Source organism: Belonocnema kinseyi, chromosome 3 (assembly GCF_010883055.1).
Source record: "Belonocnema kinseyi isolate 2016_QV_RU_SX_M_011 chromosome 3, B_treatae_v1, whole genome shotgun sequence".
Taxonomy (NCBI): domain Eukaryota; kingdom Metazoa; phylum Arthropoda; class Insecta; order Hymenoptera; family Cynipidae; genus Belonocnema; species Belonocnema kinseyi.
The window spans coordinates 66,586,971-66,600,414 of NC_046659.1; positions in this window are offsets into that span (position 1 = coordinate 66,586,971).

Here is a 13,444-nt window from a genome sequence, read left to right on the forward strand (position 1 = left end):
CTAACCGGCATCGAGAGGCTTCAAACTGTAGTGGTTCGTGTCTGTGCTAATTTTTGTGGAAAAAAAAGGTTCATGTCCATGCTAAGCTTTGAGATCTTGCTCGAAGGGTCCTGATGACGTCACGATTGTGCAATAGTCTATAACCAAATTAATGTAAACAGGTTCAAGGTTATTGTAAGAAGAACAAGGATGATTTATTGCTTCCTTCGAGATAAGACGTTTGTTAAATGGGCAAAAGATGCAGGTGTATAGGTGAAATTTTATATGGAGAGCTACGTATGGCATCCTGTTTTGACTATTTATTTAATTTATTGCTTCGTGATAGATGATACTTTTAGCTAAAAATTCCTGCCTTTATTTGTTAAATGCGCAAAAGATGCAGGTGGACAGATGAAACTTGATTTGAGGGTTATGCATGTCACCCTGTTTTGATTATTAATTTTATTTAAAAATTCCTGATAGATGATGCTTTAACTAAAAATTGCAGCCTGTGAAAAACATTCTTCTGCAGTCTAGAATCTTCGAAAAAAAAATTAGAATTAAAAAAAAAGATATATTTAAATTTAATCGAAGGTAAGAAAAGAATAAAAAAGCATTTCTTATGGTAGGTCATATACGCGCGTTTAAACTCGCAGAAGCCTTCATACATCGGCAGTATGAGGCTGCACACATTTCATTATCCTATGCTATCGTTCTGTAGTGAGATACTTCTTTTTACAGCTCGCAATCGTTCGCTTTCGTATTCATTCTTTTCCGTATACAGCATTCGAGAGCTTTCATGGACGTATAGTAAATACCAAGAGTACAGTGTCCGACGCTTATCGCCCTTATGTCATGCAACGATATTCAAGCTGAAGTCGCATACTTTTTTATCCACAGATATATGCTCGCTTTTCAGCTCTCATTTAGAAAGGTCAGTTTTTTACCTATCACACGCTAAAGATTTAAAATAAAATTTTTTAAATGCAACAAATTAATATAATGAAATATTTGAAATTTTTTTAATCATCCACTGAGACTACCCTTCGACTACAGAGAATCGAGGATGATTTAATTCAGCTTTAAAATTTTTTTTCTCGTATACTGAATTTTCTAGAATGAATGATATCATCAAATGTTATTGTGCAATTTTTTTCGTAAACGACTTCAAGGTTATTTTCAATGACGCATTACATTTTGCGATGTTAAAAAATTATATCCGCACGTGTGGATTATAATGTAGAAGGTTCTAGAACAATTAGACAAAGAGGGAGATATGTTACTAGACAAGGATAGCAAATGTGCAAATGCTTTGAAAAATTTTGTGGTTGGCTTAAAAATGAATGTTATTTTTGCAGCAAAATTTAGTGATATAGAAGAGGGTAGGGAAATCGAATCAATAAAATTGGTGAATACTAAAAATGAACTTATTTTGGAAGCAAAAGAAATAAATGAATGGTTTGAAAGTAAGGTTAGAGAGCAACTTTTAACTAAAGTAGAGGAATTCCAGCAAAAAGTGTCTGTCTGGAGCTTGAAAGAGATTATAAACTTAAATCTGAATATAAATAAATACGCACCTTTTGCAATAGGCTCATCAACTTTCATCCGATTACCTAAATTTATTACAGACAAAAGAGCAGTTGTAAATGTTGAGAACAGTGATGAGTACTGTTTTCTCTGGTCGGTAATAGTTGACTTTGCCCTGCTGACAGAGATTCTAATCGCGTCTCTTCCTATTCATATTTCGATACGTTCTTGAAACGTAATGGAATCAACTTTCCCATCACTTTTCAAGATATAAAAAAATTTGAAAAAATGAATCAATTCCATATAAATGTTTATCACATAGAACATGAGGAAAATAGGAAAAAGGATGAGATTGTTCCCTTGTATATAAGCAATGAAATATCAAAATGCCCTACAATTCACTTGCTAATGCTTGAAAATACTGATTTTGATTATGATAACAATGACTCTGAAAGTAATCCAGTGTATCATTTCGCATGGATTAAAAATCTCTCTCGATTAGTTAGTTTATAATTTTCGAAATGGAAACGTTATATATTCGTTTGTGACAGGTGCTTGTGTCACTTTAAATTTGAAAAATCTCTGATTATCCATAGAGCTCATTGCAAAAATATGAATCATTGTAGAGTAATTCTTCCAACAGAGGAGGATGGTAGGAACATATGAAAGTTTAAAAATCACAGATGCAAAGAAACTGTGTCATTTGCAGTATATGCAGACATTGAATGTTTGCTGGAACCAGTTACAAATTCACAAACAAATAAAGCGGCGTACGAAAAGAATATCCCTACAAGTGTTGCGTATTATACAAAATGCAGTTTTAATGATTAAGCCTCAGAGCCTAAAGTATACCGTGAAAAGCATTGCATTGAATGTTTTATAAAAGAATTGAAAGATTTAGCAGCAAAAGTAAATTCTCGTTTAGAAAATCCAGTACCAATGGAAAAATTAACTTCGAAGCAAAAATAAGATTTTCAAAATGGAAAATTGTGTCACATTTGCGAAAAAGGTTTTAAGAAAGATTATGTAAAACATCACGACCATTGCCACCTGACAGAAAAGTACCGTGGTCCAGCACATGGAAGCTGCAATATTAATCACAAAGACTCTCATATCATTCCAGTAGTTTTTCATAATTCATCTGGCTACAACTCACACTTTTTCATTAAAGAATTAGCACAAAGTTTTGAGGGACATGTCTCCTTACTGCCTGTCAATAAAGAAAAGTATATCTAATTTACAAAAGATGTTCCATATACTAAAGTAAAACTTAGATTTATCGATTTTTTCCGTTTCATGCCGAGTAGTTTGGAAAAATTAGCCTCAAATCTCAATGACAGCGAAAAAACAATAACGCGAAAATTTTGTAAAAATGACAGTGAATTTAATTTGTTAACCAGAAAAGATGTCTTTCCATATGACTACATTGATAGTTGGAAAAAATTTGAGGAAGGCAGTTTACCACCAAAAGAGGCATTTTATTCCAAATTAATCGATTGCCACATTTCTGATGAGGATTAATAACACGCTTGTAAAGTGTGGGAAACATTTATTATGCAAAATTTAGGGCAGTATTCCGATGTTTTCTATCAAAACCGATGTTTTACTTTTGGCTGACATTTTTGAAAATCTTAGAAAAATTTATTTTGCAACATATAAATTAGATCCATTGCATTATTATACAGCACCGGGACTTTCTTTTGATGCAATGCTAAAGTACACTGGAATCGAACTACACTTACGGACTGATGTAGAAATGCTACTCTTAATTCAGAAAGCAATCAGAGGTGGCGTTTCACAATGTTCTAACCGTTTTGCAAAAGCAAACAATAGATTTATGGGGGAAGATTTTTGTCCATGCGATTCAGAATCATACATTTTTTATTTGGATATTAACAATCAGTATGGCAAAGCTATAAGTGAGTTTTTACCATATCAAGATTATAAATGGTTTGAAAATTTCGAAAATGATCCAAACTTTTTTAATGTGCCCGATGATTCACTTGAATGTTATATTCTTAAAGTAGATCTAGAATATCCTGAAGAGCTTCACGATTTGCACAAGGACCTTTCGTTATTTCCTGAACACTTTGTGCCTCCTGGTTCAAAATGTCAGATTCCAAAATTGTTAACCAATTTGCTACCAAAGAAAAACTATGTACTACATTACCGAAACCTAAAAATGTACTTTAAATTAAACATTAAACTAACTAAAATTTATCGAGCGTTTAAATTCAAGCAAAAACCGTGGCTAAAAGAATATATTGATTTAAATACTGAACACAGAAAAAGAGAAACTAATGAATTTGAGAAAAATGTCTATAAATTGATGAACAATTCCGTTTTTGGAAAGACATTTTGCTTGTGGCCAAATGGGAGGGGAGATATGGAGCAAAAGCTCTAATTGCTAAACCAAACTTTCATAGCTGTACCATATTTGATAAAAATATGATTATTATTGAAATAAGCAAAACAAATATTTTTTTCAATAAACCCTTTTACATTGGTTTCACCGTCCTTGATATCTCAAAAATTATCACGTATGATTTTCTTTACAACTATATTCTACCAAATTTCGGAAATTCTGCAAAATTGCTATATACAGATACAGATAGTCTCATTTATTATTCCACTGTTCCCAAATTTTACGAATATATTAAACGAGACATCTATAAACTTGACACATCAGATTATCCACCAGGCAATTTTTACAGAATTCCTCTAAAAATTAAAATGTTTTGGGATTAATGAAAGATGAATGCAACGGAAAATAACGACCGAATTTGTGGGTTTATATAAAGTTTTGGATAAAGAAGAAGAAGATGAAAAAAAGAGAGCCAAAGGTATAAAAGGATCAACATTGAAAAACATAACATTCGATGATTATAAGCAGACTCTCATTTCTCGTCATAATCTGATTAAAACTCAACAACTAATCCGAAGTCGAAAGCACGAAGTGCACACCATCATCCTAGATAAGATTGCTCTCAGCTGGCATGATGACAAACGAATGCTGCTTCCCGGTACTACAGATACTCTTTCATGGGGATATAAATATATAGCCTCTGACCCTATGGAAGTCGATGCAATGTAAAAAATGTATATAATTATTAATGTATCAGATTTATAGTATACAGTGGTTGGAATGAAAATAATCTTTTGTAATATAGATATAATGTAAATTGTATATATGTAAAAACTATTAGAAGGAATCGAAAAAAAACTGTAAAATTGTTTGTACAAAACATAAGTTATCGGAAAATAAAAATAAAAATAGTTGAATATAAAATGCTGTTCTTATTGAATACAACCCTGAAAAAATATAATTTTAAATGAATTTCTTTAAATCAAAAATCATTTGCTTCAATTAAAATTGAAAAAAATTAAATGCACGGCATTTTTCTTAAAATGATTTAGCTATCGGATGCAGCTGATCCAGCAGAAGTAATCTCCCAATGCTGAGGATGACGTTTCTTGAAGCCACAATGCCAACGATGTTCATTGATCTACCCAATCGCATATCTACTATTCGCACTTATTATAAGGACACGGAACAATGAGAAAAAACAGACACGAGCTTCTTTTTATTTGCTTTTTTATTTAATTTCCAAAAAAGTCAGTACATTATATGCTTAAAAATACGTAGATTAAATATATGTGGAAAAAAATTTCTTATCTCTATAAATATGAATAATTGTCAGTGAATAACCACTCTTCTGGAATCATCCAATCTTCAAATAAAATTGCATTTTCAATTGCGCAATTGAAAGAATTTTTATACATATGATTCGTACATTTAATATCTTTAAGTGCATACATCCCACGCAATCTCTGCAATGAGTTTCATTTCAGATCAAGAAGGTCAACAATTTCACATGATATTTCTACAAATTGTTTCAACCAATTCTTTTATTCCAATCCTTTTACATAAATTGTTGTTGCATCTTCTAAAGTATCCTTGAGTTTTACAGGTGCTAAAGAATACGGTAATTTACCAGCATTCCATGGTATTCCATGATGATTGCGCTCTATCCATTTGTTTATAGACTTATATTTTGGTGGAACGTCTTTCCACATGTAGGGTGGTTGAAAGAGGAAAGAATATGGTATTTTGCCTGTTTCATCAAAGAGTGGTAATATAGACAATTCTTTTAATACAAATTTATATTCCGGCAACTTGAAGTTCTGCATATCCACCAAGTACTGCATCTTGAATGCAACTAAATTATTTTCTAATTGGTTACAGCATTTTTATACCAACTTTTTGACCACCCCACTCATTGGTTTGTACTCAACTATACGATCATGCAAAATTAAGCAATATACCGATGTTTCAGCGGGAAAATTTTCACTAGTTTGAACTTCCAAACTAACGTCAACTGGCCCGTATTTCAGTGACTCATTCTGTTTAGAGCAGTCAATCACTACTAGAGGTGCATGATGTATAAACTCTCTTCTCGATAGCAGTAGTCGTGGTTCTTTGCCGTGGTAATTATCTTGAAAGTTTGTATACATTTCATAAAGAAGAGCATACTGATATCGATTAATATCAACATTCAAATTACTATAAGGATAGCACTGATCATTTAAAAATAGTTTCACATTAGTCAAATTGCAATGATCAAACTTGCTACAGTTTCTAGCAGTATTATTTTTTCTGTTTGTCTGAAATCCGAGTACAACAAATCTTAGTTTTTCCAATTGTGTTGAAGTTTTTACAGTCCAAACATGGTTTGACGTCACTGGAACTAGGGGATATTCATACAGTTCCCAAGTTTAGAAAATTTGTGGAATAGATGGATCTATTTCAATATATTTTAGCAAGTGAAATTTTCGTGAATCAGACAGTCTAACGCTAGGCAATAACCATTCTATTTTATTGTTTTCAATTTTATACTGCTCGAGAGGAACTGTTTGCAAGATGGCATTTGCATTACTGTGTGATCTGGTCAAACTAAGTTCATGTTTATTATTGACAATGATTTTGTGATAATCTTCAGCAAAACCAAATATCATGCTAAGAGGTATGTCTACATCAAAGTAGCCAGTGACGTTTGTTAGTGATTGAGTGTTATCATTTACATCAAGCCAACCACTATTATGTATGTATCGCGATTGTCCTGGATTTAGATATACATAATTCTTCATGAGACTAATCAGACCAATATTTTTATTTCTATCAATTTCTATTGCATTGATTTCATATCTTGCTTCTTCAAACAAATGACAGATGGCATTAGAAACTAAAGATGTGTTTGTCACTTGCGCTCCATCAGTTTCTACGATTCTTCCATGTACGTGAAGTGAACTTTTAGTCAGCAAGAGACATTGATCCTGATTTTGAACAACGATTCGAATTTTCTCACTGTTGTTGAAGGTCGATGAGGCATAAGGCTGATGCGCATGAATTTCACAGTGTGCAATCGACTCAACAAAGATTATTAGTGCTTGCATATTTAAAATTTCCCCTTCCATGACAAATAATCAACCGCTGATAGACAAATTGACAGATGCAGGCGCAAAAAATCTTAAATCACTTCATTCTCTTCTTCTTTTTCTGAGCTTTAGGCCTACACTTTTTAGGAAGAGAGCACTTTGAGGTGTTAACCCTTTGAACCCTCTTTGTCGACTGAATAGTTTATGGCATTGTGCTGGTTGATTATAATCAAAACCAATCTTTTAGTTGAAAACGATACCCATTATTAGAGAGACCTGATGTGCAGTCTGATTGTTACAACTTTACCACGAAAATTGACTAAATAACGGTCTTGATCAACTATACGGAGCTGTATATGATCTATTGTCTGCACGACGACTGGTAAGTAAATGACATGAGATGGTACTTCCACTATCTTATAGCCAGGTTGCACTAGAGGGCAAAATTCATGAATAGTATGTACTTTCTGACCATTAATATATGCACCTGTAGTTATGCTACCGTCAATTCTTAAAGAATTCACTTTTTTGATTGATAACGGTTGATCAGATTCATAAGCTTTTTAGCTTCTAGTCTGCGTGGTGAAAACCCTAGCAAATGACCGATGAAATCTTTAGGTTCGAAATTTATACCGTGACTAAAGTAAATTTCACTTTTTGAAATATTATTGTTTGGTTTAATATGAATTTCAATACCCTTGTTTACCAAAGCATTCTGTAGATAGCGCTTTATACACTTATTTCATAACTTCCTGTAGGTATTTCAATTATTTCATCACCCACATAAAATTTATTTTGACCAATGTCTAGATTGGGTATCGAATTGAAGGTTAGAAATTCATCAAGTCCAAGTGCGTAATTTGTATAAGCAGACAACTCAATAGGAGGAAAATAGTGCATTTCCAGGATTGAAGAAGTTACTGATAATGTTAGCGTCAATGAATCATCCATGATGACAATTAGCGTTCAACTGACTTTATATTGAAAATTTCAGCACTTATATAGATTCAAAGTACTCTTAGATTTTAATTGATTCATAGAAATTGCAGACATAAATGTCCACATCCGAATGTATTGTAATTTTGATATATCTCGCGATTATACTTTATGCTACCAACATCAAAATACTTGAAGAGATCCGAAGGTGGTCGCAGATTACCGAAGCTATCGAAATAACACATTGGCACACCAATGTGTTCCTGGTCCTTTTTCATCTTCAAGATTAACAATAGCACATTCATATTTACGTGGTCCACCCTTTGGTAATCTATTTCGCATAAAAACACTTCGAAAATGCGGAATCTTCAAAGATTTTGAAAATTTCAGTAAATCTGCATCAGTCAAGGCTCGATGAGGTAGCTTCACTTTGAGTTTTTTTTTTACTTGCGTTTGAGTCCTCCTCCATGTTTATATGGCTTTAGATGAAGCCCTAATCCTTGTCTATTTGGCTTCAAGTATAGACCTTTTCCTAAAGCAATGGCTTCCATCGTTTCATTATGTCGTTTACTCTCTGAAAGTTGTTGTTCTGCCGAATTTGCATCCTTTACAGCTTTAGCTATTCCCGCAGTTTCACCAGATAGTGCTCCAGCAGTACTAAGACCCGCAAAAGGGTAAGTTCATACATTTGCTTAATTATTCCATATCAGTAAATTGAGATTTTCTTAACAATGATGCTGAAGTTGCTTTCGAAATCATTGCCTTGAAATCATAGACTTTTTAACTGCGGCAACAATTTTTCTCAGTGTAGTGGTAGGTCTTCTGTTCTTGCTGAGACCCATCCCAAATTTTGATTTCACCTACATTGCGTTTGTAACTCCCCAAGCGGCTGCCTTTTCACCTATTCCAGCGTCTGGAGCAAAGATACGTTTCCAAGCTTTTCCAGCTAGTACACTGTTAGCTGAGTTTCTAGCCTCTATATTTTCTCCATTTTGTGAGTAGGCTATATCGTGTTCTTTCCAAGCAGCGTCCAGTGGATTGATTCCCGGATCACCTCGTGCTAATCGTCTGGCTAGTTTTCTACCTGGGCCACAGTACTGGTAACTAGGCAAATGCAATTCAAACGGAAAAATGTTGATGATTCTGTTCAGAAAGCCTCTCCCACGTCTTGCCTGCTTCAAGGTTCGTTTACGACTGCCTGTTTTGCCTTTGTTAACGATCATATCCATGCAAGGGATACTTTCAGAGTGAAGAGTGAACCTATATAACCAGGATATTTATAGGTTTTCCATCCAGTCTTTGTCAAGATACAGTTTGAAGCACAACCTTTGAAACTACCTATTCACAATTTTGATTCGCTTGTTCAAAACGAGAATAGAGAAAAAGGGAATGGACGTTTGCTACAAAACAGCGTACGAGCTATATTTTGTGGACCTTCCAACTGTGGAAAGACAAATGCTTTGCTGGCTCTACTAATACATCCAAATGGCTTGAGATTTGAAAATATTTACATCTACTCAAAATCTCTAAAGCAACCAAAGTATGAATTTTTGGAAAAAGTCCTTCAAGCAGTAGACGGCGTTGAGTACTATCCTTTCAATGAGCGTGAAGAGGTTATAATGTCAAGTGAAGCGAAATCCAACTCAGTAATTGTATTTGATGATGTGGCTTGTAAAAAATAAGATAATATAAGAGCATTCTTTTCTATGGGCAGACACAAGGATGTCGACTGTTTTTACTTGAGTCAGACATATGCTCATATTCCTAAACATCTTGTACGTGAGAATGTTAATTTACTTGTGTTATTTAAGCAAAAAGAAATGAATCTAAAGCAGATTTATGATGATCATGTAAATACTGATATGACTTATTTACAATTTAAAAATGTGTGTTTAACATGCTGAAATAATGACAAGTATGGATTCGTTGTAATTCACAAGGATAGGAATCTTAACCAGGATAGATATAGGAAAGGTTTTGATAGTTTCATAAATCTGAATAAGTAATATATACATGTGTAATGATCAATATAAAAACAGTCACACCTTAGATGTTGATGCATCAACATGTCTTCGCGTCATGAGAATTTTTGAAAGCAAAAGAATATTTTGTAACAAATTGCTAGAACTAGTAAATTAATTCGACGAAAACATAGGTTAATAAAGTTGGTCAAAGAAACAGTTGAGCGCACATTAAGTGACACTTTTAAACCCACTGTTAATACACTCGAGAAAATAGTTGGTGGTTTCAAGAATATGAAAAGAAGCTCAAGAACTATATAATGCTGTGAATTTGAATATAGTGCAACATACGATACAGTGTGAACTTCAGCCTATATATGATGTTGTAGCTTCTTTGTGAACTGAAATAGTCAATAATACAATGATAATTGAAACTCTGGAAAATTCCACGGATAAACTTTTAAAAAATGAAAAAATTGATGTTGAATCAATTTAAAAACTAGTCTATCGAAATTCTGAGCTCATTATTCAATTAGACATCAGGCTGAATGCACTCAAAAATGGACACCGAAAGCTGCAGTTGGTGAAGGAGCTGCACAAATCAGCTAGACGAAATTACGAACGTTGACATTTCGATATTCGTGGCATTGATGAGACCTGGAAAGCTGATCTTGTTGAAATGCAACCATACGAGAGAGTAAACAAAGGATACAAGTACATCTTAACTGTAATTGACATATTTTCAAAATTTGCTTGGGCTGTCCCCGTTAAATCCATGAAGGTTGAAGATTCAACTGCAGCCATGGAATCTGTACTTGATGAGGGGCGCATACCGAAAAATTTACAAGTTGATAGAGGAAAAGAATTTTACAATTCGCAATTTGAAAATCTAATGAAGCGATACAAGATTAATTTCTACTCGACGTTTAGTAATTTAAAAGCCTCCATTTGCGAGCAATTTAATTGTACTTTAAAGAATAAAATGTGGATGCAATTTAGCTTACCGGGGAATTACAAGTGGATAGATATTTTGAAAGATTTAGTTTCATTTTACAATGATAGTAGACATCAAACTATTCGAATGAAACTAAAAGATGTTACTAGACAAAATAAGAAAAAATGTTTATTTAATGTATAAAAAAATTACAGTGTGAAACAAGCAGTTGAAAAAGTGAAAGGCTACACACCGAATTAGACAACTGAAATATTTACTAAAAGTCACGTCAAAAATACTGAACCAGTGACGTATATGCTTAAAGATTATCAAGGTAAAGCTATTGCAGGTAGTTTTTATGAACAAGAACTATGAAAAGTTAGACATCCAGATATTTATCTTGTGGAAAAAGTACTGAAAAAAGGAGAAATAAGCTATTTGTAAAATTGTTAGGTTTTGATGACTCACACAATAGTTGGATAGATAAGTCTAGTTTATAAGTATCTTTGGTATTAAATTTAAGTTTTTCTGAATAAAGTTGATTATTTGCAATATAAATATATTAGTAAATGTAGTAAATGAAAAAAGGCGAATTTGGTTTAAATTACATTTATTTAGATTTTTCTTACCAACAAAATACATGAAATAAGTCCTTGTAACTTCTCAATCACTTCTTCACACATATTCTGATTATAAAAAGTAATCATTTCAAGAAACAGAATTTCGAAACGCATAAGATTAGTAAATATTAATTTTTTCATTGCCTTGCTCTTTAAACTTGTATAATTTTTTCGTATATAAGATTTTACACTTTTCGCAGACAGTGATTTCACTTTACGCCAAATACTTTCAGCGATGGTTTTAATAATGACATCGTTTGTACGTTGAAACGGCATAACACTCAGATCCAGAAGATACCAGTCGACACAAGGGCTGACTTCCTGGAGAACAGCAAACTTTGTTTCTTGCAGCACAAACGCATAGTATTTTTGTTTTTCTTGATGTTCCTCCAAAGCTACTATATAATAACCAAACGATACAGTCATGTGTATATGGAAATTTCCGCAGTCGATGCATTGGTGCTTCTCTTGACCATCAAAAAACAGGGAAATGAGGTTGAAGTAACTTTTGAATAATGTTTACTCTTCAGAATTACACTTGAACGAGGATGACTGGCCCGTATTTTCAGTGATGAGGCGAGATTTCCGTCTTTTTTAAAGTCAGCACCGATGACAATTTGCTTTGTGAATGATGAATTTAGGTTGTATGTGTTCGCGTGTGACATTTGGTTTCGTGGTGTATAAGGCATGATGAATATCTTACTGAAGATTTTCACAGACTAAGCAATAATTGAATACTGCAGATACATTATACTGTTTTCTTCACAAATTCGATGGAACTGTAGCGTCCACCCAAATACCGCATGCAGAGATTGCCATTTTCACAGGATTTTTTTATTTCTAGCAGCAAATTTTCATCTTCATTCAGCAGATTGGTCATCCTTGCTGGGAGAAACACAGTAAATTTGTTTTCTACTGAGACAATGTATCGCACTCCAAATTGTGTTGTTACTCTTTTGTTGTTTGTAATTTCATAGCTTTTATTCAGCTCCAGATCCTTCAGTTTCTCCGTTGGAAGGAAATCGTTATTAAGTGCAATTTTGTTCGATTTTTGTGAAATATATCTTCACTTGTTAATATTCACCGCTTACAACTTTCTCGTTAAAATATGTAAATGGATTCGCACTTGTATCACTTCTTTTAATTCTCGAATGTTATTTAGAAATATGTTTAAGCGATTTTTTAGCTCTTGTTGCCTTTCTTCTTTTCAATCTGACATCTGACAATAATCTGATGAAGAAGTAGAGCTAGCCTCATTTTATAGACACTTACCCCCTCCACCAATTTCTAAAGACTTCTGCACAATATTGTCTAATATTGCATCAATATGATGCAACATTGTTCTAGAAGGTTCTAAATTATAATCGACACGTGTGGCATATAATTTTTAACATTGCAAAATGTAATGCGTCATTGAAAATAACCTTGAATCTTTTATTCTCCTTCCCATGAATATATCTCTTTCTTTTTCATAAAAAAAGAAGGACCCGCAAAGAACATTCGAGAAGCTTATACGCATCACACGCCATACGTAGCCATACGTAGCCATACGTAGCTCTCCATATAAAATTTCACCTATAAATCTGAATCTTTTGAGCATTAAACAAACTTCTTATTTCGAAGGAAGCAATAAATCATCTTTGTTTTTCTTACAATAACCTTGAACCTGTTTACATTTATTTGGCTACAGACTATTGCGCAATCGTGACGTCATCAGGACCCTTCGAGAAAGATCTCAAAGCTTAGCACGGACACGAACCCTTTTTTCCAGAAAATTTAACACGGACACGAAACACTACAGGTTGAAGCTTCTCGATGCCGGTAAGGTAGGAATCTTGCGTTAGAACCCGCCTTGCTCATGTACTACCGTTAAAACTGTCCACTAGAAAAAAATTATGAATATTACATTGGACCCTTATAACCTACAAAATTACCAACACGGAGAAAAAATCGAGCTATGAAAAAAAGCTTTCATGCTTTTGGAGCTTTTAATTTTTACAAGCTTTCAAAGCATGAATTTCACGAGTTATATCGTGTAATTCATCCTTTAA